This window comes from Bos grunniens, chromosome 4 (genome assembly GCF_055505025.1).
Source record: "Bos grunniens cultivar Pamir isolate PY7600 chromosome 4, Bosgru_T2T1.0, whole genome shotgun sequence".
In the NCBI taxonomy this organism is placed as follows: Eukaryota; Metazoa; Chordata; class Mammalia; order Artiodactyla; family Bovidae; genus Bos; species Bos grunniens.
Window position 1 is genome coordinate 50,327,247 of NC_141168.1, and position 24,252 is coordinate 50,351,498.

The 24,252-nt window shown below is 42.0% G+C and overlaps 1 long non-coding RNA gene across 2 annotated transcripts in view; it reads left to right on the top strand.

The window, feature by feature from the left end:
• Window positions 1-2,389: 2,389 nt before the first annotated feature.
• Window positions 2,390-24,252, top strand: part of LOC147374097 (uncharacterized) — a 39,697-nt gene continuing 17,834 nt past the window's right edge. Inside the window, exon 1 of one of the 2 annotated variants that reach the window (XR_015162408.1) lies at window positions 2,390-2,845. This is a non-coding gene — a long non-coding RNA (uncharacterized LOC147374097). The remainder of the gene's footprint in view (window positions 2,846-24,252) is intronic. The other variant, XR_015162409.1, reaches the window with a different exon arrangement.

Sequence of the window (24,252 nt, forward strand, 5' to 3'; positions counted from 1 at the left end):
GAGCCTCTTGATGAAAGTGAAAGAGGAAAGTGAAAAAGCTGGCTTAAAACTCAGCATTCAAAAAACGAAGATCATGGCATCTGGTCCCATCACTTCATGGCAAATAGATGGAAAAACAACAGAAACAGTGAAAGACTTTATTTTCTTGGGCTCAAAAATCACTGTGGACAGTGACTGCAGGCAGAAATTAAAAGACACTTGCTCCTTGTAAGAAAAGCTATGGCAAACCTAGACAATGTATTAAAAAGCAGAGACATTACATTGCCAACAAATTTCCATATAGTCAAAGCTATTGTTTTCCTAATAGTCATGCATGGATGTGAGAGCTGGACCATGAGCACCAAAGAACTGATGCTTTTGAATTGTGATGTTGGAGAAGACTCTTGAGAGTCCCTTGGATTGCAAGGAGATCAAGACATCAATCCTAAAGGAAATCCACCCTGAATATTCATTGGAAGGACTGATGCTGAAGCTGAAGCTCCAATACTTTGGCCACGTGATGCTAAGAGCCAACTGATTAGAAAAGACCCTGCTGCTGGGAAAAATTGAAGGCAGGAGGAGAGGGGGAAAACAAAGGAAGAGATTGTTGGATGGTATCACCAACTCAACGGACATGAGTTTGAGCTAACTCCAGGAGATGGTGAAGGACAGAAAGCCTGGTGTGGTGCAGTCCTGGGGATCGCAAAGAGTTAGACATGACTGTGACTGAACGATGATGAGGGTTTAGAACTCAGGAACCCTGGAAAGGAGGTCTGGAGGTTGAAAGATGCAATTGCCAAGGAGGACAGACTTCTGTGATTTTTCTTCAAGTACAAAATTATAAAATGAGAAGATGCCTATCTATTAGTACATTGCCCACCAGACGATAGGCTCTCAATGATGGAAGGTTGAAATAATGAATAAGTGAATGAAACTCTCAAGCAAGCAACTTGCCCCAAGACCTCACAGTTGGCAATGAACAGATGAAGACTGTGACCCTATGCTCTCTGATTTCAAGTCTAGTGATCATTCCACTGGTCATCATACTTACTGTACCTCAAGTTGGTTTCCTAGTATTTCATTGTGGTCATTGCAAAGTACAAGTTTTTCTTAGACATTCATTACTAATTACCTGCTTCAAGGTAAGAAATTTAATCATAATGTTTGAGTCACTCAGGTAACTGGCAAAAATTTATGTTGTCCAAATTGTACACAAGCCACTTGCACCTTCCTACTATTAAAAATTAGGCCCAGCATCCATACTTTCACTTATTCCCATTAAGCATTTATTGAGAGTTTCCTTTGAGTTAGCACCATACTCTAAGGATAAGAAATCTTGCATCAGGGCTCAATAAAGAGTAAGGCAATGTCCATAGACAGCTGGGGAGATGAGACAAGCAGACACACATGAGAATTAAGGAGCATTTCAAATGTGCAACAGGCCAAAGAGAATTCCGCAAATCAGGACTGCACCATGGAACACCAAGAAGCGGGAGCTTGGTGGGGACTGAAATATGGGCTACAACTTCAGTGAAGAGGAGGGAAGGATGCTAATAAGGCAGGGAGACACCTGCATCTAAAAAATTCTCTTCTTGCCAAAAATGGTGCTGATACTTAGATTTTTCAAGTGTTAGCAATGATATCTTCCTACACAGTGGTTCTCAGTGTATGAGAATCACCTGTATCAGAATCACAAATATATTGTTCTTTGTCCCTGGTTCTTGGCACAGAGATCCTAAAAATCTTGGAATTTTCCGAGTGATAGAAGCATGTTTGATATTCATAACAACCCCCTTTTGAACCACACTTGAGCGTCTGCTAGCAAGGTGACTCTCGGTGGATCCTACGTTTCCGGGGAGGGGCTGGCCACAACAGAAAGACCAAATATGTATTTAGAGGGCCGGAACTTGCAGTGCCACCTGCTGGAGGAGAGAGGGGGTGGAGATCAAGTTCAATCACAGCAAAAAGTGAAGTGAAGTGAAGTGAAGTCGCTCAGTCGTGTCCGACTCTTTGCAACCCCATGGACTGTAGCCTACCAGGCTCCTCCCTCCATGTGATTCTACAGGCAAGAGTACTGGAGTGGGTTGCCATTTCCTTCTCCAGGGGATCTTCCCGACCCAGGGATCAAACCTGCGTCTCCGCATTTCAGGCAGACGCTTTAACCTCTGAGCCACCAGGGAAGCCCAATCCCAGCAAAGGATGTAATCAACTGTGCCCACTACGAAGCCTGGATTAAAAACTCTTGAAAACAATGAGGTTCAGGGAGGTTCCAAATTTGTGAACACATTCATGGGCTGAGAGGGTGGCACACCCAGAGGTGGCACAGACTCTCTGTGCCCCCAACTTCCTACTTACCCTATAGAGTTGTAACATTCATAATACATTTGTCTTATCCTGAGTTGTATCATTTATAATTAAGCGGTGCCGTCAACCCTCTATAACCACAGGTTTCAAATCAGGAGATTCGAGTAGCTGCTAAATGAAGGTCAGTGGTTGATTGAATCTGCAGATGCGAAACCAGCGCACATTTGGAAGATTTACTGTAATCACAAGCCTGGCGCCATTTTACATCTGGGGCCTGCTCATTGGTGGATTTTGGTACCTGTTGCTGCTGCTGCTGCTGCTGCTAAGTCGCTTCAGTCGTGTCCGACTCTGTGCGACCCCATAGACGGCAGCCCACCAGGCTTCCCTGTCCCTGGGATTCTCCAGGCAAAAACATTGGAGTGGGTTGCCATTTCCTTCTCCATTGTGTGAAAGTAAAAAGTGAAAGTGAAGTCGCTCAGTCCTGTCCGACTCTTCGCGACCCCATGGACTGAGGGGTCTCCCAAAATCAGTCCCCTGAGGATGCTGAGGAACGACTATAATTGTAAGTACAGAGCTTTCCTGAGTTATATGAGTCATTTCAGTGAGTTATTGAAAATGGGGGCCAGGGGAGGAAGTTGGTATGGGAACCATTGAATCTGAAGCCAAATCATAGGGAAGTATGGGTGGTCTGGGGACCTGGACTGGCAACTGACATCTGAAGTGAGAGCATCTTGTGAGACTGATTCCTTGAACTTGTGGAGCCTGATGCAAAGGACACATAGCTCGTGCAGAATAGGAGGATCCTATCAGAGAGCTGGTGTTGAAAAACATCATAGGAATATTTATTCAAATTCTACTTCCTAGGCCCAGAATACTGCCGGTGAAAATTAATCAACCTCAGACAGAAATGAGAAATTTTATTCCCGTCAAATTGAGGATTATAACCTAGGAAGAGCCTCTCAGAAAGCTCCAAGAACTGTTCCACTCATTTGAGGTCAAAGCACAGTTACATACATTTTTGAGGCAGAGGGCTGTACCTTAAATGTTAGTTCACACAACCCAGATCTGCAAGTACCAAGTGATGGGTCAGCATGACCCCTTATTAGAATACAAAGGAATGTTATCTTTGAGGAGTTGTCTTGGTGGTGGCAGAATAATGTTCTTTCTAGTTGAGCAGGTATTTCTGCCAGTGGGAGGCTTGCTCAGTGTTTAATACAGGTACACAATGCACAATAGAGGAGGGAGAGGAAGCCAAAGAGCAGAGAAAACTTTTTATGTTTAAATTTTCCTTGACTTGCCTTAGAATAAGAATTTTAATTCATCAGTGTGAACTGACTGTGGGTGGAACCGGGGAAGTTCTTCAGGTGGTCACAAGGCATGCCAGCTTTTGAGAACCCCTATCTCACATTCTGCTCTGGCAACCTCCATATCAAACCCAGAGTTCATTTTGCCAGAGGCACTACGCTCTGGACTGTGGCAGTTAACCAGCATGCCAAGTGTACTGCCTACCTGGAAGTGGAGAAGCTGAACAATGGACACTTCTAGAGTTTGGGCCCTGCCATTTCAAGAATCACTTTGGTCAGGCCAGCCCTCATGATCCCTTTCTACTTGACTCCTTGGGCAGGGGGATGGGATTGTGAACCCAACACAAAGTGGGGTGGATTCCTCAGTGTAGTCCCTTTCCCAAATCCTCTCTGGGCTGTGAAGCCCCTCACCAGCCCTGAGTTTGCTGAACTTCCATATCTCTAAAGTGGGGGCTTGGGTCTGAGCCTTAAAGGGGCTCCCCTCTTAGAAGGAATGCACAGGGGTGAATGCACTATGTAGGAGCCCATGAACACAGACCCTCATCTCCATATGGCAGGAGAGGGTTTCCTTGGGCCAGGAGAGGAAAGACACCAAGACATTCCTGTCCCTGGTCAACATTATCTACCTGGATACCTGTTTTTAATAGAGTAAAAAAATAAAAGCAAAATACTCAATAAAAAATCGACTGAAATCCAAATCCCACCACACCAGGATGACCACAGTTGGTCATTTATTGGGCTGTATTTACTGGGGTGGCCAACCCAATATCTCCTTCTGGTCTTTCAGTACACATTTTAAAAACATGGCTGAGATCTGTATTCACATTCATGTTTGGCTTCCAGGGCAGTAAATAGAAAAGCACAAAGTTTCTTCTTTAGGTTTCCTCATGGAAGAATACGCTGTGTTCACTATCCAGCAGCTTTGTTCCTTCTGCCATGGGAAATTCACTCTTTTGAGGAAGGCTTTTTCAATTTTTGTCTCTTAATCTTTTTACTACCACAACAATACCTGTTCATTTTTTTCAAAAAACCCAAACAATATAAAAATGTGTAAAGCCTCCCCCTATCCTAGATTTGATGTGTATTGTTTCAAACTCTTTCCTTTTCATATGAAACATATGTGATCTATACCTATGTTGTTTTTAACCTGCAAAAATAGAATAATAATGTAGATTCTGTTTGATGACTTGCTTTTTTTTTTTAAGTTTTATTGGAGTATAGTTGCTTTACAGTGTTGTGTTTCTACATACAGTAAAGTGAATCAGTTATTAGTATACATACTTCCACTCTTTCTTAGGTTTTCTTCCCATTTGGGTCCCCATAGATCATTGGGTAGAGTTCCCTGTGCTAAACAGTAGGTCCTCATCAATTATCTGTTTTATACATACTGATGTATATATGTCAGTCCCAATCTCCCAGTTCATCCCATGCCCCACTGTCCTATTTGTAACCATAAGTTTGTTCTCTACCTCTGTAACTCTATTTCTGCTTTTCCAATAAGTTGATGACTTGCTTTTTTAACCTACCAATACATTGTGGATACCATAGATGTTTTTAGTGAGAAAAAGAGAAAGCGAAATAAAAACTGGGCTAGAAAGTGAAAACAGCTTCTTTAATCTAGATGCCAGGGAGAAAATATGTACTGGGTTTGCTATGCTAATTGAAACCACAACCCAAAACTGTTATATATTTTGTCCTAAGTATGGGATTGAGAAATGTAAGGATGTGGATTGCCATTTCTTAAAGCACCCAGAACAAATAATATATGTATGGAAAAGAGGCCTAAGAAAAGTTTCACGTAAGTCTTAATCACATACTGTGTTTCAGTATGGCATCAACCCAAAATTTAACTTTTTTTTAAAATAGACAATACTGTTAGAAAAACTCAACATTCAGAAAACTAAGATCATGCCATCTGATCCCATCACTTCATGGCAAATAGATGGGGAAACAATGGAAACAGTGAGAGACTGTATTTTCTTGGGCTCCAAAATCACTGTGGACAGTAACTGCAGGAATGAAATTAAAAGACGTTTGCTCCTTGGAAGAAAAGCTATGACAGCATATTAAATTTAGGCAGGATGTTTAAAAGCAGAGACATTACTTTGCCAACAAAGGTCCATCTAATCAAAGCTATGGTTTTTCCAGTAGTCATGTATGAATGTGAGAGTTGGACTATAAAGAAAGTTGAGTGCTGAAGAATTGATGCTTTTGAACTGTGGTGTTGGAGAAGACTCTTGAGAGTCCCTTGGACTGCAAGGAGATCCAACCAGTCCATCCTAAAGGAAATCAGTCCTGAATGTTCATTGGAAGGACTGATGCAGAAGCTGAAAATGCAATACTTTGCCACCTGATGCAAAGAACTGACTCATTGGGAAAAAAGCTGATGCTAGAAGAGATTGAAGACAGGAAGAAAAGGGGACAATAGAGGATGAGATAGTTGGATGACATCTCTGCTTGTCCATCTGACTTGATGGATATGAGTTTGAGCAAGCTCTGGAAGTTGGTGATGGACAGGGAAGCCTGGCGTGCTACAGTACGAGGGGTTGCAAAGAGTCAGACATGACTGAGCAACTGAAATGAACTGAACTGTTAGAAGATAGTGAATTTCCAGAAATACAGATATATATTTTCCTTTTAAAAATACAGAAACAATCAGTTAGTTCTACAAATATATATTGAGTGTCTGTGTGCCAGGCACGGTGATAGGAGATGAAATGTATGAGTGAATAATAGCCAGAGATTATCTCCTCCACTACTCAAGGTCAGGGGAGTGGTGGTGTTGGGACAGACGGCTAACTGTGGGCATCATCAACAGGTAAAGGACCTAGTGTGTTAAAAGATAATAGGTGTGATGGGAGGGAAAAAGACCAGCTTAAAAGACATTGGAAGTTGGTGCAGGGGGCAGATTGGAGTATTAAAAGAGGTCATCAGAAGAGGCTCCACTGAAAGATAATCTTAGGAGGAGATGATGTCTAAGCAAAGCCTTAAAGAAGTTGATGGAGTGGTCCAAGAAGATAACTGATAGGAGTGGAAGCTGCCTGATGTTTGTTACAGGTTGAATTGTGTCATCCTCTCTTCTGCAACTGCCCCCCACCCACCAAAAAAGAATATATATTGTGACCTATTTGGAAATAGAGTCTTTGCTAATGTAATCAAGTTAAGATGAGGTCATTAGGAAGTACAATGATGCAATGACTGGTGCATTCATAAGAAGAGGGAAATCTGGACACAGACACTCAAGGAGCATACCATGCAGAGATACACAGACATGGAGGGAAGATAGCCCCATGAAAATGGAGGTGGAGATCAAAGTGATGCTGCCACAGCCAAGAATGTCTGGGCCACCAAAATGGTCCTACTAACACCTTGATTTCTGACCTCTGGCCTCTGGTCAGGAAAACAAGTGGAGGGATTGTTCAGGACACACATCAGTCTAGAGAAGGATTGGGTTTTCTTCTAGTGAAATGGGATTTTTGGCAAAGGAGTAGCAAGATCTGAACTGTGTTTTCAGAGATCTGTGTTGCCACTGTACCCAGAATAGAATGGGTAGTCACTCGAGACACATGAAGAGGGTTTTGCAGTGATCTTGGTAAAAGGGTGTGTGGTCACAGTGAAAGGAACAAGAAATGGCCAGATTCCCCAAGTATTTCAAAAGTAGGATATCCTGATGGGTTGAACATGGGGTGTGAGAGAAAAAGGAAGTCAGGGATTATAGATATTTGCCACGCATGACATAATAAGGACAGTAGCTCATCTGAGCTGACATGGCACTTTTATCACTCAGGTAGCACCAAAAACCAAACCAACCAACAAAAAATGGACTACAGACACTGAAGAAGTAATTCCCGTTGTTTATGCTGCCCAAGTGAAGCTTTGGGCAACTTTAGACCTAACCCTAAGAAACCTGATTGGGCATAAGGATGCTACTTTTTAAATAATTTTGATGTACTGAGAACTCATGGAAAAACTATCTTTTGGGGGTACTTCTCATTTTCTCTGGAAAACAAAAGTGCAAACACATGGTTGTCCTTGTACCTTTTCATGCTTCCATGAGGAAAAAATTACGGAAGAGTTGACTTCTCTGAATAGAAGAGAGAATGATAAAATCTTTTCCATCATTTTATGGTGATGCTAATGAGGAAATAAATCCAGGCGTTCATGATTCAATAAACCATAGGGCGCCTGAATTCAGGAAATATCTGTGAACCCCCTTGCCGCTGCTGGGAAAGTTTTGGGGGGTACAGGGATAAGCGAGATGTGCCCCCATTCGTGGGAAGGTGGGTGGAGAAGTAAATGCACAGAGACACACATGTGGGGTGTATGAAGTGTAAATACAAATTTTGGAGGCCCCAAAGGGAGAAATAATTCATTTTTAATTGAGATCTCTGGATATGTTACATATCCAGAGATTGTATCTAAACTAGGTCTGAGAAGCAGATATGAAAGATACCAGGCTGGCCCACGTGCAGACAAGTGAAAGAGCAGTTGTCTGACCATTTTTCAGTGCCTAGGAGGCCCACAGGAGAAGGCAATGGCAACCCACTTCAGTACGCTTGCCTGGAAAATCCCATGGACGGAGGAGCCTGGTAGGCTACAGCCCATGGAGTCACGAAGAGTCGGACACGACTGAGCGACTTCACTTCCACTTTTCACTTTCATGCATTGGAGAAGGAAATGGCAACCCACTCCAGTGTTCTTGCCTGGAGAATCCCAGGGACGGGGGAGCCTGGTGGGCTGCCGTCTATGGGGTCACACAGAGTCGGCCATGACTGAAGTGACTTAGCAGCAGCAGCAGCAGCAGCAGCAGGAGGCCCACATGCACTTCCTACAACTGGGTTTGATGAGGTTGCCCTATATTTTTATAATGGATCCTCTTTTCACCTGAGATCATTTGAATGAGCTTCTGCTTGTGTGCTTGTGCTTAGTCATGTCCAACTCTTTGCAATCCATGGACTGTAGCCCACCAGGCTCCTCTGTCCATGGGGATTCTCCAGGCAAGAATACTGGAGAGGGTTGCTATGCCCTCCTCCAGGGGGTCTTCCCAACCCAGGGGTCGAATCCGGGTCTCCCACATTGCATGCGGATTCTTTACCAGCTGATCTACCAGGGAAGCCCTAAGATGCTGCTTGTTGCCACCAGATAACCCTTAAAATGGGCATTGCAAGGTAGTGAGGTGAGAAGAGGAGCGTTGAATGCTGCACTTCAGAGTAAAGATTTCCTTTCTATAAAATTCTTCCCATGTCTCCTCACAATATATATCAGGATGTAACCACTCATTCAGCCCCTCCCCCAAGTCCTCTCCACATTTTTTCCTTGCCTTGTCTCTCACAGTAAGTGCTGTAGTTTCAGAAACTATGTCTGTAAGTTGTGCAACTCATCTGCTGGGCCTTGGGACCAATCAGACAAGCTTTCTCCCAACATGGAAGTAACACGATTGGCCCTAACAGGCACTGACAGCCCACAGGCTACTATATCACTTCACCCCTTTAATAATATACGGCCTCACCTTAATTGCCCCAAATCATAACCCTTCCCAGTTTTTTCTCACTCTCTTTAGATCAAAGCCTTCTAAATTTGCATGGCTTATCCTATCAGCCAGAGTACCCACTTTAGATTTCTACTTGTGAACTTGACATCCACAAGCTGTTAGAATAAAAACTACTTGTAAGCAAGAATTTACAAGCAACAAGATTCATGTTGCATCTTTCTCTCAATCCATATATTATGCTTCTATTATAATTTAAAATTAAGCCTTTCCGTAATTATTTTTTGCTATATAACATGCTCATGGAAACAAATCAATCAACACAAAAGTAGTTTATAAGGAAATGAATAGACTTCCTTTCAGCTCTGCTCCCACAACAACCACAAAGGAAAATCCAAGTTAACGGCTGGTGTGTGTCTTTGCATTCATTCACTAGGTTCACACAAACATATATTCACACGTGGGATTTGCTCCTTTTAAAAAAAACAATAGCATCATATCATACAAAGTACTCTGCAAACTTTTTTTTTCTCATAACATTATAAACATCTTCCCAGGCAATATACATAGATCAAACTTGTCTTCTTAATAGTTGTCTAATATTGCATTGCATGGATGAATCATAATTTATTCAGCTGTCCTCTATCAATAGACACTGATATTTCATTTTCGTATTTTTGCTATCTTTCATACATCTATCCTTATTTACTGGGACATATTATGTCTGTAGAATAGATTCATAGTAATATGTATTTTACACAAAAATATGTTGCCATTAAAGATTTACGACCACTAAAAAGTAAATTACTCATTTTTATCTTCTAGAAATAACTTCATTACATCTCTGTCTCATACTGTATTATACAAATGAATAGCTCAGAGAAGCTCACTTTTGAAAAATGTTTGCTTTTTCCGAATGTTCGCTGCTGCTCTGTGCTCTGCACTATGGCAGAATCAGCATCACAGTAATAAGTACCTTAAAAAAAAAAGAAACCAGAGTAGGCGTCCCTCCTGGAAATTCTCTCTCTGTGGCAGAATGAAGCTGAGATCCTTTATAACATCACTGGAGTTAAATAAGAGAAGCCAAGGAGGAGTCAGGGAGGAATTCCCCTATAATTTCTCCCACATCTTTCAACATAATAATCCTTTTCTCCCAAATGTGGGCCAAATGCAAAAGTGGGTGCTTTAAAAGTGTTCTTACTTCTGCCAAGGATAACCAGAGAAGGTTTCTTTTAAAGGCCACCTAATTCCTGACATTTGCTAAGATTAAGCTTCTAGCTTTAGCCACAAGGAATTGGCCAGCTTAGAAGAAAAAGGTGCAATGTCTTCAGATAAAGTCCAACCTGGTATCAAACTCAGTGGTGGCACACTGGTGTTTCACGGCTTGGACTCAGAAGTGTCCTGTTAGTCCCACTTACTTTCACTTTTCACTTTACAGGTCATTGGCCTGAAGTGGTCATGGCCCCAGCCTAACCCCAGGGGAGGCTAGGAAATGTGGAGAGCACGTGGATATTTATTGGGTACTAAGTATCAGTGTCACACTAGCAAAGGACACAGACAAGAGACACAACATGTTGAGAGCAGCGACCCAGGTTTGCACAGGGCGCTAAGGAAACACAGTAAAGGGCCTTCAGCTCAGCCTAGGAGAAGCAGATGAAGCCTGTGTGAGGAGGTAATACGTGCCCTTCTCTTCAGTGAGTTTTCACAATGACAGCGTTATTTACAGCATAGCTCTGTAGTACACAAAGAACTGAAATTCCAATTGTTTTCTATGTCTTTTTAGAGCTACATGCTGAAATATACACAAATGAAATAATAAACTGTCAGAGTTTGCTTCAGAAGTACTGGGGAATTGAGTAGGTTGGGGAGAGCGGAAACAAAATAGGCCATTTATTAAAAATTGGTGAAACTGGGTGATGAGTACATTAGGTTCTTTATACTATTCTTTCTACTTTTATTTATGTCTCAGATTTTCCGTAATAATTTGCTTAATTACATAGCCATTGGGTAGATTACAAGTATAGAGTGTCTTGTTACAAACCACACTGATGTCACCTAAATTTTTTTAATTTAAACAAGCTATTACTCAGTTCCACTCCACCCTCAATCTCAGACCTCAGCTTCTCACTCCTTCTTTGCTGACTTGCTCTTATTCACATCTGCCTTGCTGTCTGCAGCCACTCAGACAGAGATCTGAGCCATTTTTCAGCTGAGGGAATTTAATTCATAAAGAGGCACTGACCCAGCCCATCATGCTTCCTTTACAAGATAAACTTCTTCGGATAAACTTCTGACAACCTCTGCCTAGATTCACTGTCAGTTAATTATGTTGATACAACCTAGTCGAACAAAAGCAGCGCTAAAATTTCTGCCCTGGCCCTAAATCTCAAGAACAGTCAACTTCCTGTTTAAGAAAGTAAAAGAAGTGGCCCCAAACTCAGCGAACTCTATGTCTTCCTCCACTTAACAAAGACCTAATTCATCTTCGTGTCCCTGACACACAGCCCAGCACAAAGTCTGCCGCAGACTGGGAGCTCAGGAAGTTCTCGGTGAGGAAATGCGTCTGGTCCCCTCAATACTCCACTTTCTCCAAGATGCACCAGAGCAGCGGGGTGCTCACTGGCCTGCTTCTCTCTGTAACCACACTTGTCAGCTCACACTCAGCTCCTTTTCAGCTGATGCCAGACACAGAGTCCCCACATACACTCAGCCACCCACTTTCCTGTATTCCCACGTGGCCAAAAGCGTCACTCAGAGACACTCCCCAGTTGGTGCCACATTGTCTCTGGCTTTTTACTCCATGGATGGGCCTCTCTCCTTTCACAGGTTATTATTTTAACATCTTACTATTTTAGAAGCCTTCCATTTTAAAAATAGCCAATAGCCAGCCTCCTCGTCGTCCTGAAGCCCCATAGTCTGCTGCGAATGCATTTTCACATTCCAGCAGCTCATTGGCAAGCCGGAGACCAAGCAGTTTCCTACACCTTTGGCAGGGTTCTTGGCTCTGCATTTCTGGTGGCATTTCATATCTAGAAATCCATCTGAAATCAGTCCAATGCATTAAAGAAAGAGCTTTTAGTCCTTATTTGTAACTTTGCTTTTCCCTCCTGCTAGCCCATAAGAACTTGGGCCAACTTGTTTCAATTCATTGAATGTTACAAATAAACAAGAATAAATATTTTGCTTCTAAGTTTTACTGAGAAGGAGAAAGGATTCAGATTATTCTTCACATAGTTTTAAGAAAAAAAAATAGTTTTAACCTTAACAGAAATGTACTTTTGTGAGATTTCAGAAAGTTTGTGTTTTTCTTTTTAGCTTGTCTATATTTAAATTTTTTTCCATAAGGATCATGCATTATTTTGTAATTTTTTAAAATGTAATTGTCTTTTCTAAAGAAGGTTTCTCAACTTGAGCACTGTTGACTTTTTGGGCTTAACGATTGTCTGTGAGGGATGTGGGGGCATGTCTGCTGTTCTGTAAGATATTTAGTGTTACTCTGGCCTCTACCCACTAGATATCAGTAGCAGCCACATAGTTGTGACAATAAAAATGTCTCCAGGCATTGCCAAATGCCACCTGTGGGAGAAGGAGGTAAAATCATTTCTTTAAAAATCTGCTGGTTTTTAGTAAAGATTTAGGTTCTTTGTGGGGTTTTGGAGTAGTCCCAGGTGGTGCAGTGGTAAAGAATTCGCCTGCCAAAGCAGGAGAAGCAAAGCAATGCAGATTTTGATCCCTGGGTCAGGAAGATCCCCTGGAGTAGGAAATGGCAACCCACTCTAGTATTCTTGCCAAGAAAATCCCATGGACAGAGGAACCTGGCAGGCTACAGTCCATGAAGTCACAAAGAGTTGGACACGACTGCACACACACACACACACACACACACAGGGTTTTGGAATCTATGTAGGTAAATGAGTATTCACTAGGAAAAAAATGTCATCAAACTGCTAAGATTAAATATGCTAAAGATGACAAAACATTTCTAAACAATGAATGTCAAACTACACAGAGACTGCTAAAAGCCTGGCAAGGCAGTCAGGGGTTAATAAAATAATCCAATGGGGACAAGCAGAGAGGCTGAGACACACCACCAGCCCAGTTTTCCTATAGTGGTTGGGAAAAAGTCAGAAGCAGTGAAACTAGGATCCTATTGGCTACTCACCAATTGGCTGCCACTGCTTCCCAGAGAAGGATAAGCTGGAGGAAGAGAAGAGGAGGCAGTTTTACGTGAGGGGTGCAATTTAAGCACTGACATGATAAAATTGGTATCATCAGAATGGAGCGCTCCACCACAACCCAAGCTGAGCTCCTGGAAACCTCTGTCACTCAATGTCAACCCTTCTCAAACTCACCAGTGTGGTCTCCATTCTCCAAAGGCAGTGTGACTGTGAACTCAGAGTCTTTTGAGGCAAAAGCCCATCACAGTGTTCCCTGTTCAGGGCTGACTGTGAATATATGCTACAAGAATGATTTAGAAAGAAAGTTTCATCCTCTGACTCTCATCCTCTACAGGCACCTTGAGAGATTTGCCAGGAGAGGAACGGAATGTGGGAGGGGCAGAGCAGACACTGGATGCCCCTGAGGCAGAGAATGGGGTAGAATTTGGACATTTTAGAAAAAGCAGACATTACTGAAAGCAAGTCTATATGCCCAATGCACAGTGAGGCCAAACCAAAACGTGGAGGGGCCTGTGCCCTCAAAAATCCCATCTCTGAAGGATTTCAGCAAAGCCTTTTCAAAGGCAAAGTTGAGGAGGGGCGTGGTTGGTTGTTGCAAACTTCTTGGTATAGGAATCCTTTGCTCTTACAGCTGTTCCTATAGGTCAGGTCACAGTGTTCCTGTAAACCTCCAACAGGACAGGTGTTATTCTCTGTTCTGCAACCATTTATATGAATGGGAAAGTGTTGTACCCTTAAAAGTCAGGGAACCAGCTCTCCTATATATTTCAGGCTGTAGGCAACATTCTTGTGTGCATGCACGCTAAGTCACTCCAGTCAAGTCTGACTCTTTGTGACCCTATGAACTGTAGCCCACCAGATTCCTCTGTCCATGGGATTCTCCAGACAAGAATATTAAAGTGGGTTGCCATGCCCTCCTCCAGGGGCTCTTCCCAACCCAGGGATCGAACCGTGTCTCTTATGTCTCCTGCATTAGCAGGCAGGTTCTTTACCACTAGCACCACCTGGGAATCCCAGGCGACATTCTTAACTCAAAGCTAAAGCAATAGAATACAGAGGTTAAAGTAAAAGAAACAGATCTAACAGGGAGTCAGATTTGTTCTCCTGTGCAACACAGACACTGGCCTCACCCTTGCAGCAGCAACCTCAGCAACCTCCTGGAGCATCACCTCAGTAGTGTGTCTTGGTTACTTGGCCACCTTACAGTAGCACCTGGAATTGAGCACAAGAGCTCAGGGCTGCTGCAAAGGCCTCTGTACCCAACTATTCCAGAAACAGTAAAGCTTCCTGCCTTTCATCAAGCATGGCAGTGGTGACCAGTGTGGAGTACAGATCTCCACATTTAGAGAAATGGCAAGCCACTCCAGTATCCTTGCCTGGAAAATCCCATGGATGGAGGAGCCTGGTAGGCTACAGTCCATATGGTCACAAAGAGTCAGACACGAACTGAGCCACTTCACTTAGGAAAGGTATTAGGAAAAACTGTGAAAGACCGAAATGGGTAAATAGCAGTTACTAGGTAGAGTGTCTTGTTACCTTTGAGCTATTTTACAAATATGTACTTGTGGAAAATGGGTAGTATTATGAGTTGAATTATGTTGCCTAAGAAGACATATTGAAGTCCTAACCTTTGGTACCTCAGAATGTGACTTTTTTGGAAATAGGGTCACTGCAGATATTAATAGTTATGGTCATCCTGGAGTACAGTGGGTCCTCAATCCAATATGACTTGTGTCCTTATATAAAAAAGAAAAGACACAGAAATACAGACACATAAAGGGAAGCAGCATGTGGTGATGGAGGCAGAGATTGAAAGGCTACAGCTCCAAGCAGTGGAACGCCAAGAACTGTCAGAAAACCATCAGAAGCTGAGAAAGACCACAAGGATTCTCCTCTATAGGTATCAGAGAGAGCTTGGTCCAGCCAATATCTTCATTTTGGACTTCTAACCTCCAGACTGTGAGAACACAAATTGCTATTCTTTTAAGTCACTCAGTTTGTGGGACTTTCTTATGCAGCCCGAAGAAACTAACACAGGTTGTAGTGCAAATGATTCTTGTCCACTGAAATGCAAATAAATTTTGTCCAGTGGGACACATTTGTTATCTCCCAGTGAATATTGACCAATTTTGCATCTATTTGTAAGTCCATTTCAGCATTCCTGATGGCCTCTGTCTGTGTGTGGTTTTTTTTTAACTTTACAATATTGTATTGGTTTTGCCATATATCAACATGGATCCGCCACAGGTATACACGTGTCCCCCATCCTGAACCCTCCTCCCTCCTCCCTCCCCATATCATCCCTCTGGGTTGTCCTAGTGCTCCAGCCCCAAGCATCCAGTATCGTACATCAAACCTGGACTGGCGACTCGTTTCATATATGATATTATACATGTTTCAATGGCATTCTCCCAAATCATCCCACCCTCTCCCTCTTCCACAGAGTCCAAAGGACTCTTCTATACATCAGTGTCTCTTTTGCTGTCTCGTATACAGGGTTACTGTTACCATCTTTCTAAATTCCGTATATATGCGTTAGTATACTGTATTGGTGTTTTTCTTTCTGGCTTACTTCACTCTGTATAATAGGCTCCAGTTTCATCCACCTCATTAGGACTGATTCAAATGTATTCTTTTTAATGGCTGAGTAATACTCCATTGTGTATATGTACCACAGCTTTCTTATCCATTCATCTGTGTGTGGTTTTTTAAATTCTCTTTTGAACCAGTAGTAATATCTTGTTTTCTCATTAATTAATGAGTTAATAAATGAAATCTTCCACATTGTTCATCTTATATTTATCTGAATCATGATTTTACCTTTATTTACAAACAGTTTTTACAAGGGGAGAAGCTCCTCAAAATGTTCCAGAGATGAAAGTTATTTTTTTAACCACGTCACAGGGAAACAGAGTCATTTAATTCCACTTAGAAAATCAGAGCAATGAGACAATGATTGCACTCAAGGAAGAGGAGTAGACTCAAACCCACATCATGGAGAAACTGGGTCCAGCGGGTGGAGAGCTATTAGAAAGTCTTACCTGAAAGCCGTTGGTTATTATTGGCCTTACTTTAACTCTGCCTTTTTCATCTAAATCTTCATTAAATCTCCTCTTTGCAGATGAAGAAGCTGAGGCACAGAGAGGTTAAATGACGTGTGCCTGAACATACTCTGTTCCCAGTACCATCCTGTGACCTCCACTTGCTCGTTGTTTTCTAGAAACTAGTTTAATAATGGATATTCCCAGGGAGCCCCATGGCTTTAAAACACTTGTTCGAATTTGCAATATCCATTAAAATTTAAATGCTCATACCTTTGACACAGCAATTCCTTTCCTTAAAATATGGAAATAATCATTCAAGTATGCAAAACTACCAAACACAAAGTTATTTGCTGCAACTTTGTTTCAAAAAGTTAAAAATTGGAAACAAGCTTGAGTAAAACATTGGAAACAAAGGGAAATGACTGCCACTATAAAATGGATTAAATAATTAATATATGGGGGCACCCATGCAATTAGGATCCTATGGAGGCATGAAAAGAAATATGGTAACTCTCTAAGCATTGACCTGGAAAGATGTCACAATGTACAAAGGGACTGAAATGAGAGAAAATGTAGCATGCGGAATTATTTTGCTTTTGCAATTGTATTGCATGTTATTAGTCAGAGGGGGGAAAAAATCTAGAGGAATATAACCAAACTAGCCTTAGTGGTTATTTCTGGATTTTGCTTTCCATTTCGTATTGCTTTTATACTTTTTTACAATGAATATGTGTTGATTTTTATATCAGAAGAAATAAAGACATGTATTTTTATGCCTGTACTGGGTCCCATTTGATCCTGTAACTACCCTGAGGGGTATAAAACAGAAGAAACTGAGGCTCAGAAAGGCAAAATGACTTGCCCAACATCACCCAGCTGTCAAAGGAATGCTCCAGTCATCCAGGCCAGTATACCTGACCCAGAGGTCAGTGCTGCAGTATGCACACTACATCCTCGAATTACACCTTTAGCAGTAGCACTAGCCACCGCCCCCAACCCCGGCCCCGTACAAAGCCATGATGCAGCTTTACCTGGAAAACTGTGTAAGATTTCTATAGTGACACCACAGGGAAGATGTAAAAGAGTGGGAGACCAATCAGAGAGGAGAAACCAAAACAGGAAGGGAATGGTATGATTTCTATAGAATAGGACAGAGAAGGCTAATGAATGTTAGCCAACTGTGTCTCAGACTAAAAACCATAGAAGAAACAGATACACAGATCAGCAATCTGTTCTCTAAATCCCAAAACTCTGAAGTGTGAAGACAGGATTTAATGTTGAAAATACCAGCTTTTGGTTCAATACCAGGTAAATACTATTTGCTGAAAACGTTACACTGAAACTGACATAAATGTGAGTAAAAATAATAGATATTTATATCAATTCATAAATGATAGCTCAACAACTGTAATTTGGGAGCCCAGGGCCAGGACTGATCTGCAACAAAACACCTCACAGAGTCAAGGAAGACAGAATCTGGGGCTGTGGGCCACTGGCATGACTCAATGCCACATTCATGATTATCTTTTTGTTCCTTTTTTGTTCCTCTAAGGCCATGAGTATCTTTTCTAATATTTTAATTCACATGGTTTGGGTTTAGATTTCTTCCATCAAAATAGATCAAGCTATTTGAATTTGCTTTTGTTTCATTGCGTCAGACAACATCTTACTTTACCCATCATAATTGCCAATCACCCTCATATTTGGCATTCAGCAAATCTTGTGACCTTCAGTTGTTCTTCTCTTGGATATTTTTGTTTAATAATTGTATTTTCAAAAGTTACTCTCAAACTTAAGCATATCAGAGTTAACAATATCATCATTCTAAAGATTCAGATTCATGGAACAATTGACTGGTTCAAAACTGAATAAGGAGTACATCAAGACAGTATATTGTCACCCTGGTTATTTAATTCATATGCACAGTACATCATTTGAGATGCCAGGCTGGATGGATTTCAAGCTGGAATCAAGATTTCGGGGAGAAATATCAACAACCTTAGATATGCAGATCTAATGGCAGAAATTGAAGAGGAACTAAAGAGCCTCTTGATGAGGGTGAAAGAGGAGAGTGAAAAAGCTGGCTTGAAATGCAACATTAAAAAAAAAAAACTAATATCATGGTATCTGATGCCATCACTCCACGGCAAATAGAATGGGGAAAGGTGGAGGCAGTGACAGATTTTATTTTTTGGGGCTCTAAAATCACTGTGGACCATGATTGCAGCCATAAAATTAAATGACACCTGCTCCTTGGAAGGAAAGCTATGACAAAACTTGACAGTATATTAAAAAGCAGAGACATCACTGCTAACAAAAGTCCATATAGTCAAAGCTATGGTTTTTCCAGTAGTCATGTGTGGATGTGACAGTTGGATCATAAAGAAGGCTGAGAGTTAAAGAATTGATGTTTTTGAACTGTGGTGTTGGAGAAGACTCTTGAGAGTGCCTTGGACTGCAAGGAGATCCAACCAGTCCATCCTAAAGGAGATCAGTCCTGAATATTCATTGGAAGGACTGATGCTGAAGTTGAAGCTCCAGAACTTTGGCCACCTGATGCAGAGAGCCAGCTCATTGGAAAAGATCCTGATGCTGGGAAAGACTGAAGAGGAGAAGGGGGCAATAGAGGATGAGATGGTTAGATAGCATCGCCAACTTGATGGACATGAATTTGACCAAACTCCTGGAGATAGTAAAGAATAGAGGAGCCTGGCCATACTTCAATCCATTGGGTAGCAGTGTCAGACATGACTTAGTGACTGAACAACAGGAACAAAAAATTCAGGCCACACTTTATTTTATATTCAGATTTTCTTTATTTAAACATAATCTAGTCTTACTTAAATCCATATTTCCAAAACCATGCCTGAAATTGTCATTTACTAAAAAATTATTAATATAGCCTAGATTTACTAATGTAATTGACTAAATATTCAGATATAGTTTACAAGTATCATTATATTGTGTGTGGGTGTGTTAGTCGCTCAGTCATGTCCAACTTCTCGCAACCCCATGGACTGTAGTCTGCCAGGCTTGTCTGTCCATGTAATTCTCCACGAAAGAATACTGGACTATTCTAGCCTTTCCTTTCTTCAGAGTATCTTCCCTACGTAGGGATCAAACCTGGGTCACCTGTATTGCAGGCAGATTCTTTATCATCTGAGCCACCAGCAAAGCCCTGTAAGTGACATAAGCCAGTCATAAAAAGACAAATTTTGTATGATTTCGCCTATATGACGTAGATAGAGTTTTCAAATTCATAGAGATGGAAAGTAGAATGTTGGTTGCCAGGGCCTGGAGAGAGAAGGAAGTGGACAGTTGTTTTTTAATCAGTATAGAGTTCCAGTTTTGCAAGATGGAAAGAGTTCTGCAGATTAGTTGCATAACAATATGTATATACTTAACATTACTATACACTTACACATTTTAAGTGTCAGTCAGTCAGTTTAGTTGCTCAGTCATGTCCGACTCTTTGTGACCCCATGGACTGCAACATGCCAGGCCTCCCTGTGAATCACCAACTTCTGGAGTTCACTCAAACTCATGTCCATTGAGTCGGTGATGCCATCCAACCATCTCATCCTCTGTCGTCCCCTTCTCCTCCCACCTTCAATCTTTCCCAGCATCAGGGTCTTTTCAAATGAGTCAGTTCTTCGCATCAGGTGGCCAAAATTTGGGGGTTTCAGCTTCAGCATCAGTCCTTCCAATGAATATTCAGGACTGATTTCCTTTAGGATGTACTGGTTGGATCTCCTTGCAGTCCAAGGGACACTCAAGAGTCTTCTCCAACACCACAGTTCAAAAGCATCAATTCTTCGGTGCTCAGCTTTCTTCACAGTCCAACTCTCACATCCATACATGACCACAGGAAAAACCATAGCCTTAACTAGATGGACGTTTGTTGGCAAAGTTATGTCTCTGCTTTTTAATATGCTGTCTAGGTTGGTCATAACTTTCCTTCCAAGGAGTAAGTGTCTTTTAATTTCATGGCTACAGTCACCATTTGCAGTGATTTTGGAGCCCCAAAAAATCAAGTCTGTCACTGTTTCCACTGTTTCCCCATCTATTTGCCATTAAGTGATGGGACCGGATGCCATGATCTTAGTTTTCTGAATGTTGAGATTTAAGCCAACTTTTTCACTCTCCTCTTTTACTTTCATCAAGAAGCTCTTTAGTTGTTCTTCACTTTCTGCCATAAGGGTGGTTTCATCTGCATATCTGAGGTTATTGATGTTTCTCCTGGCAGTCTTGATTCCAGCTTGTGCTTCTTCCAGCCTAGCGTTTCTCATGATGTACTCTGCATAGAAGTTAAATAAGCAGGGTGACAATATACAGCCTTAGTGTACTCCTTTCCCTATTTGGAACCAGTCTGTTATTCCATGTCTAGTTCTAATTGTAGCTTCCTGACCTGCATACAGATTTCTCAGGAGGCAGGTCAGGTAGTCTGGTATTCCCATCTCTTTCAGAATTTTCCACAGTTTATTGTGATCCCCACAGTCAAAGGCTTTGGCATAGTCAGTAAAGCAGAAATAAGTGTTTTTCTGGAATTCTCTTGCTTTTTCCATGATCCAGTGGATGTTGGCAATTTGATCTCTGGTTCCTCTGTCTTTCCTAAAACCAGCTTGAACATCTGGAATTCACGGTTCACATATTGCTGAAGCCTGGCTTGGAGAATTTTGAGCATTACTTTACTAGCGTGTGAGATGAGTGCAATTGTGCAGTAGTTTGAGCATTCTTTGACATTGCCTTTCTTTGGGATTGGAATGAAAACTGACCTTTTCCAGTCCTGTGGCCACTGCTGAGTTTTCCAAATTTGCTGGCATATTGAGTGCAGCACTTTCACAGCATCATCTTTCAGGATTTGAAATAGCTCAACCGGAATTCCATCACCTCCACTAGCTTTGTTTGTAGTGATGCTTCCTAAGGCCCACTTGACTTCACATTCCAGGATGTCCGGCTCTAGGTGAGTGATCACACCATTGTGATTATCTATTTTAAGTGTATTTTACCACAATTAAAAATCTTAAAATTTTTTTCAGTGCACTGAAATTGTACAAATGTGTTATTGCCACTATCGACTATAGAATCTACATTTTTTAAAACAGTCACAGTAACCACATGGCTTTCCAAAGAACATGTTCCCTGGTGTGTCACAAAGTGTGAAAATGAATATGGCATAGAAAGGCTCCTGTGAAGACAGTTGTTGTTGTTGTTCAGTTGCAAAGTGAAAGTGAAGTCTCTCAGTCATGTCCAACTTTTTGCGACCCCATGGACAGTAGCCTGCATCAGGCTCCTCCGTCCATGTTCAGTTGCAAAGTCATGTTCAAATCTTTGTGACCCCATGGACTGCAACATGCCAGGCTTCTCTGTCATCCACTGTCGCCCAGAGTTTGCTCAAATTCGTGTCCATTGAGTTGGTGATGCTAACCATCTCACCCTCTGCTGCCCCTTAGGTATCTCTAATTAGAATTGCTACTTTTAAAAGTATTTCCATATTCTGAGAATATCAACAAACTGATTACAAACTTTATATGAAGAAGGAAGAACTCCAAAATAGCCACCATGATATTGACAGTGAAGAACACGATATCAAAGGACTGACAGCACCCGACCTCAAGACTTACTATGCACTCTGGTTGCTTAGTCGCTCAGTCATGTCTGACTTTTTGCGACCCCCGAGGACTGTAGCCCGCCAGGCTCCTCTGTCCAATAAAAATTAATTATTTTTTAAAATTACATATTGCATGATTCCAGCTATATCATATACTGTAAAGGCAAAACTCTAGAGACAGAATAAAGAGATTAGTAATTGTCAGGTGTTCCAAAGGGACGGGAAGGGATGAACAGCTGAAGTACAGAAGATTTTGGGGGTGTGAGTCTATTCTGTATGATACTGTAACGGTGGGTACAAAACATCATGCTTTTGTGAGAATCCATAGAGCTGTACCACACAGAGTGAACCTTTAGGTGAACTATCCACTTTAGTTAATAGTAATATATCAATATTGATTCATTAGTTGTATGCACCACACTAATGCATGATGTTAATAAGAGGGGAAACTAGTGGGGGGTACTATATGGGGTCTTTCTGTACTATCTGCTCCTATCTTTTCCTTGTAACTTACACTGTTCTGAAAAATAAAGTCTAGGGAATTCCCTGGAGGTCCAGTGGTTAGGATTTGGTGCTTTCACTCTCAGGACTTGGGTTCAGTCCCTCATTGGAGAACTAAGATCCCGCAAGGCACATGGCATGGCAAAAATAAATAAATAAACTCTTTTAACAAAAACTATTTCTATCTTGAAAGTATTCCAGCATAAGCCTACAGCTGCTATCCTGCTGCCAGCACTCTAAGTCCTTCCTAAGAGTGGGGAAGGACAAAGGCTACTCCTTCTAATCAGGAACAGGGAAACAGGATTATCTCTTTCCAAGAAGTAATGGACAGCTGCCTTCCCTTTGGGGAACTATCCTCTCCCCCATGCCATGTGGCCTTGGTGGGATGACCAATCATGGTGCCTCTTTTCACCCAAAGGGTGAGTGTTTGACCCCAGAGAGGCCAAGCACTCACCCTCCCAGACATAAAGGAGCACAGAGATGGAAGTAAAGGGAGTGAGTTACTCTAGTGAAGGTGCTGCAGAGAAAATGCCCATTCAGTCCTGCTCCCTAGTTCTTCCCTTGTTCTGATTATTGAGCTATATGTACAAGGTTCACCAATATCTTTGGGCTTTGCAGGTGGCACTAGTGGTGAAGAGTTCAGTTGAGTTCAGTTCAGTCACTCAGTCGTGTCCGACTCTTTGCGACCCCGTGAATCGCAGAGGCCTCCCTGTCCATCACCAACTCCCGGAGTTCACCCAGACTCACATCCATTGAGTCAGTGATGCCAGCCAGCCATCTCATCCTGTGTTGTCCCCTTCTCCTCCTGCCTCCAATCCCTCCCAGCATCAGAGTCTTTTCCAATGAGTCAACCCTTAGCATGAGGTGGCCAAAGTACTGGAGTTTCAGCTTTAGCATCATTCCTTCCAAAGAAATCCCAGGGCTGATCTCCTTCAGAATGGACTGGTTGGATCTCCTTGCAGTCCGAGGCACTCTCAAGAGTCTTCTCCAACACCACAGTTCAAAAGCATCAATTCTTCGGCACTCAGCTTTCTTCACAGTCCAACTCTCACATCCATACATGACCACAGGAAAAACCATACCCTTGACTAGACAAACCTTTGTTGGCAAAGTAATGTCTCTGCTTTTGAATATGCTATCTAGGTTGGTCATAACTTTCCTTCCAAGGTGTAAGTGTCTTTTAATTTCATGGCTGCAGTCACCATCTGCAGTGATTTTGGAGCCCAGAAAAATAAAGTGGTGAAGAACCTGCCTGCAAATGCAGGAGACATAAGAGATGTTGGTTCGATCACTGGGTCAGGAAGATCTCCTGGAGGAGGGCATGGCAACCCACTCAGTACCCTTCCCTGGAGAATCCCATGGACAGAGGAGCCTGGCAGGCTACAGTTCATAGGGTCACACAGAGTCGGATGTGACTGAAATGACTTAGCAAGCACACTTGCACTCAGTGTCTTTCCCAAAAAAAGGTCTGTTTTCTTGTGACAGCCAGAGATAGTTGAATAGCTTAAACCAGAATTCTAGCCACTACATCTGTGCCTCATTTGTCCAATTTCTAACCAGGTGAAATGGTTAGAATTAGCTAGAAGAAAGAAAGGGGAATAAGGAAGCAGCACATTACTAATATTTAAGAAATGCTTACAATGTGCCAGACTCTAGGCTGAGCATGAAGGTGCAGAGATGAATACAATATAGGTTGTATTTCTGTTAGAATGTATAGAATATGGGGTTGGGACAGATCCAGATTCACCTCCCCATCCTGCCCTTACATCTATGGACCCTTGCTCAAGTCAGCTATCCCCAGTGTGGTTTAGTTTCATCACCTGAAAGGAATTTTTAAAAATAC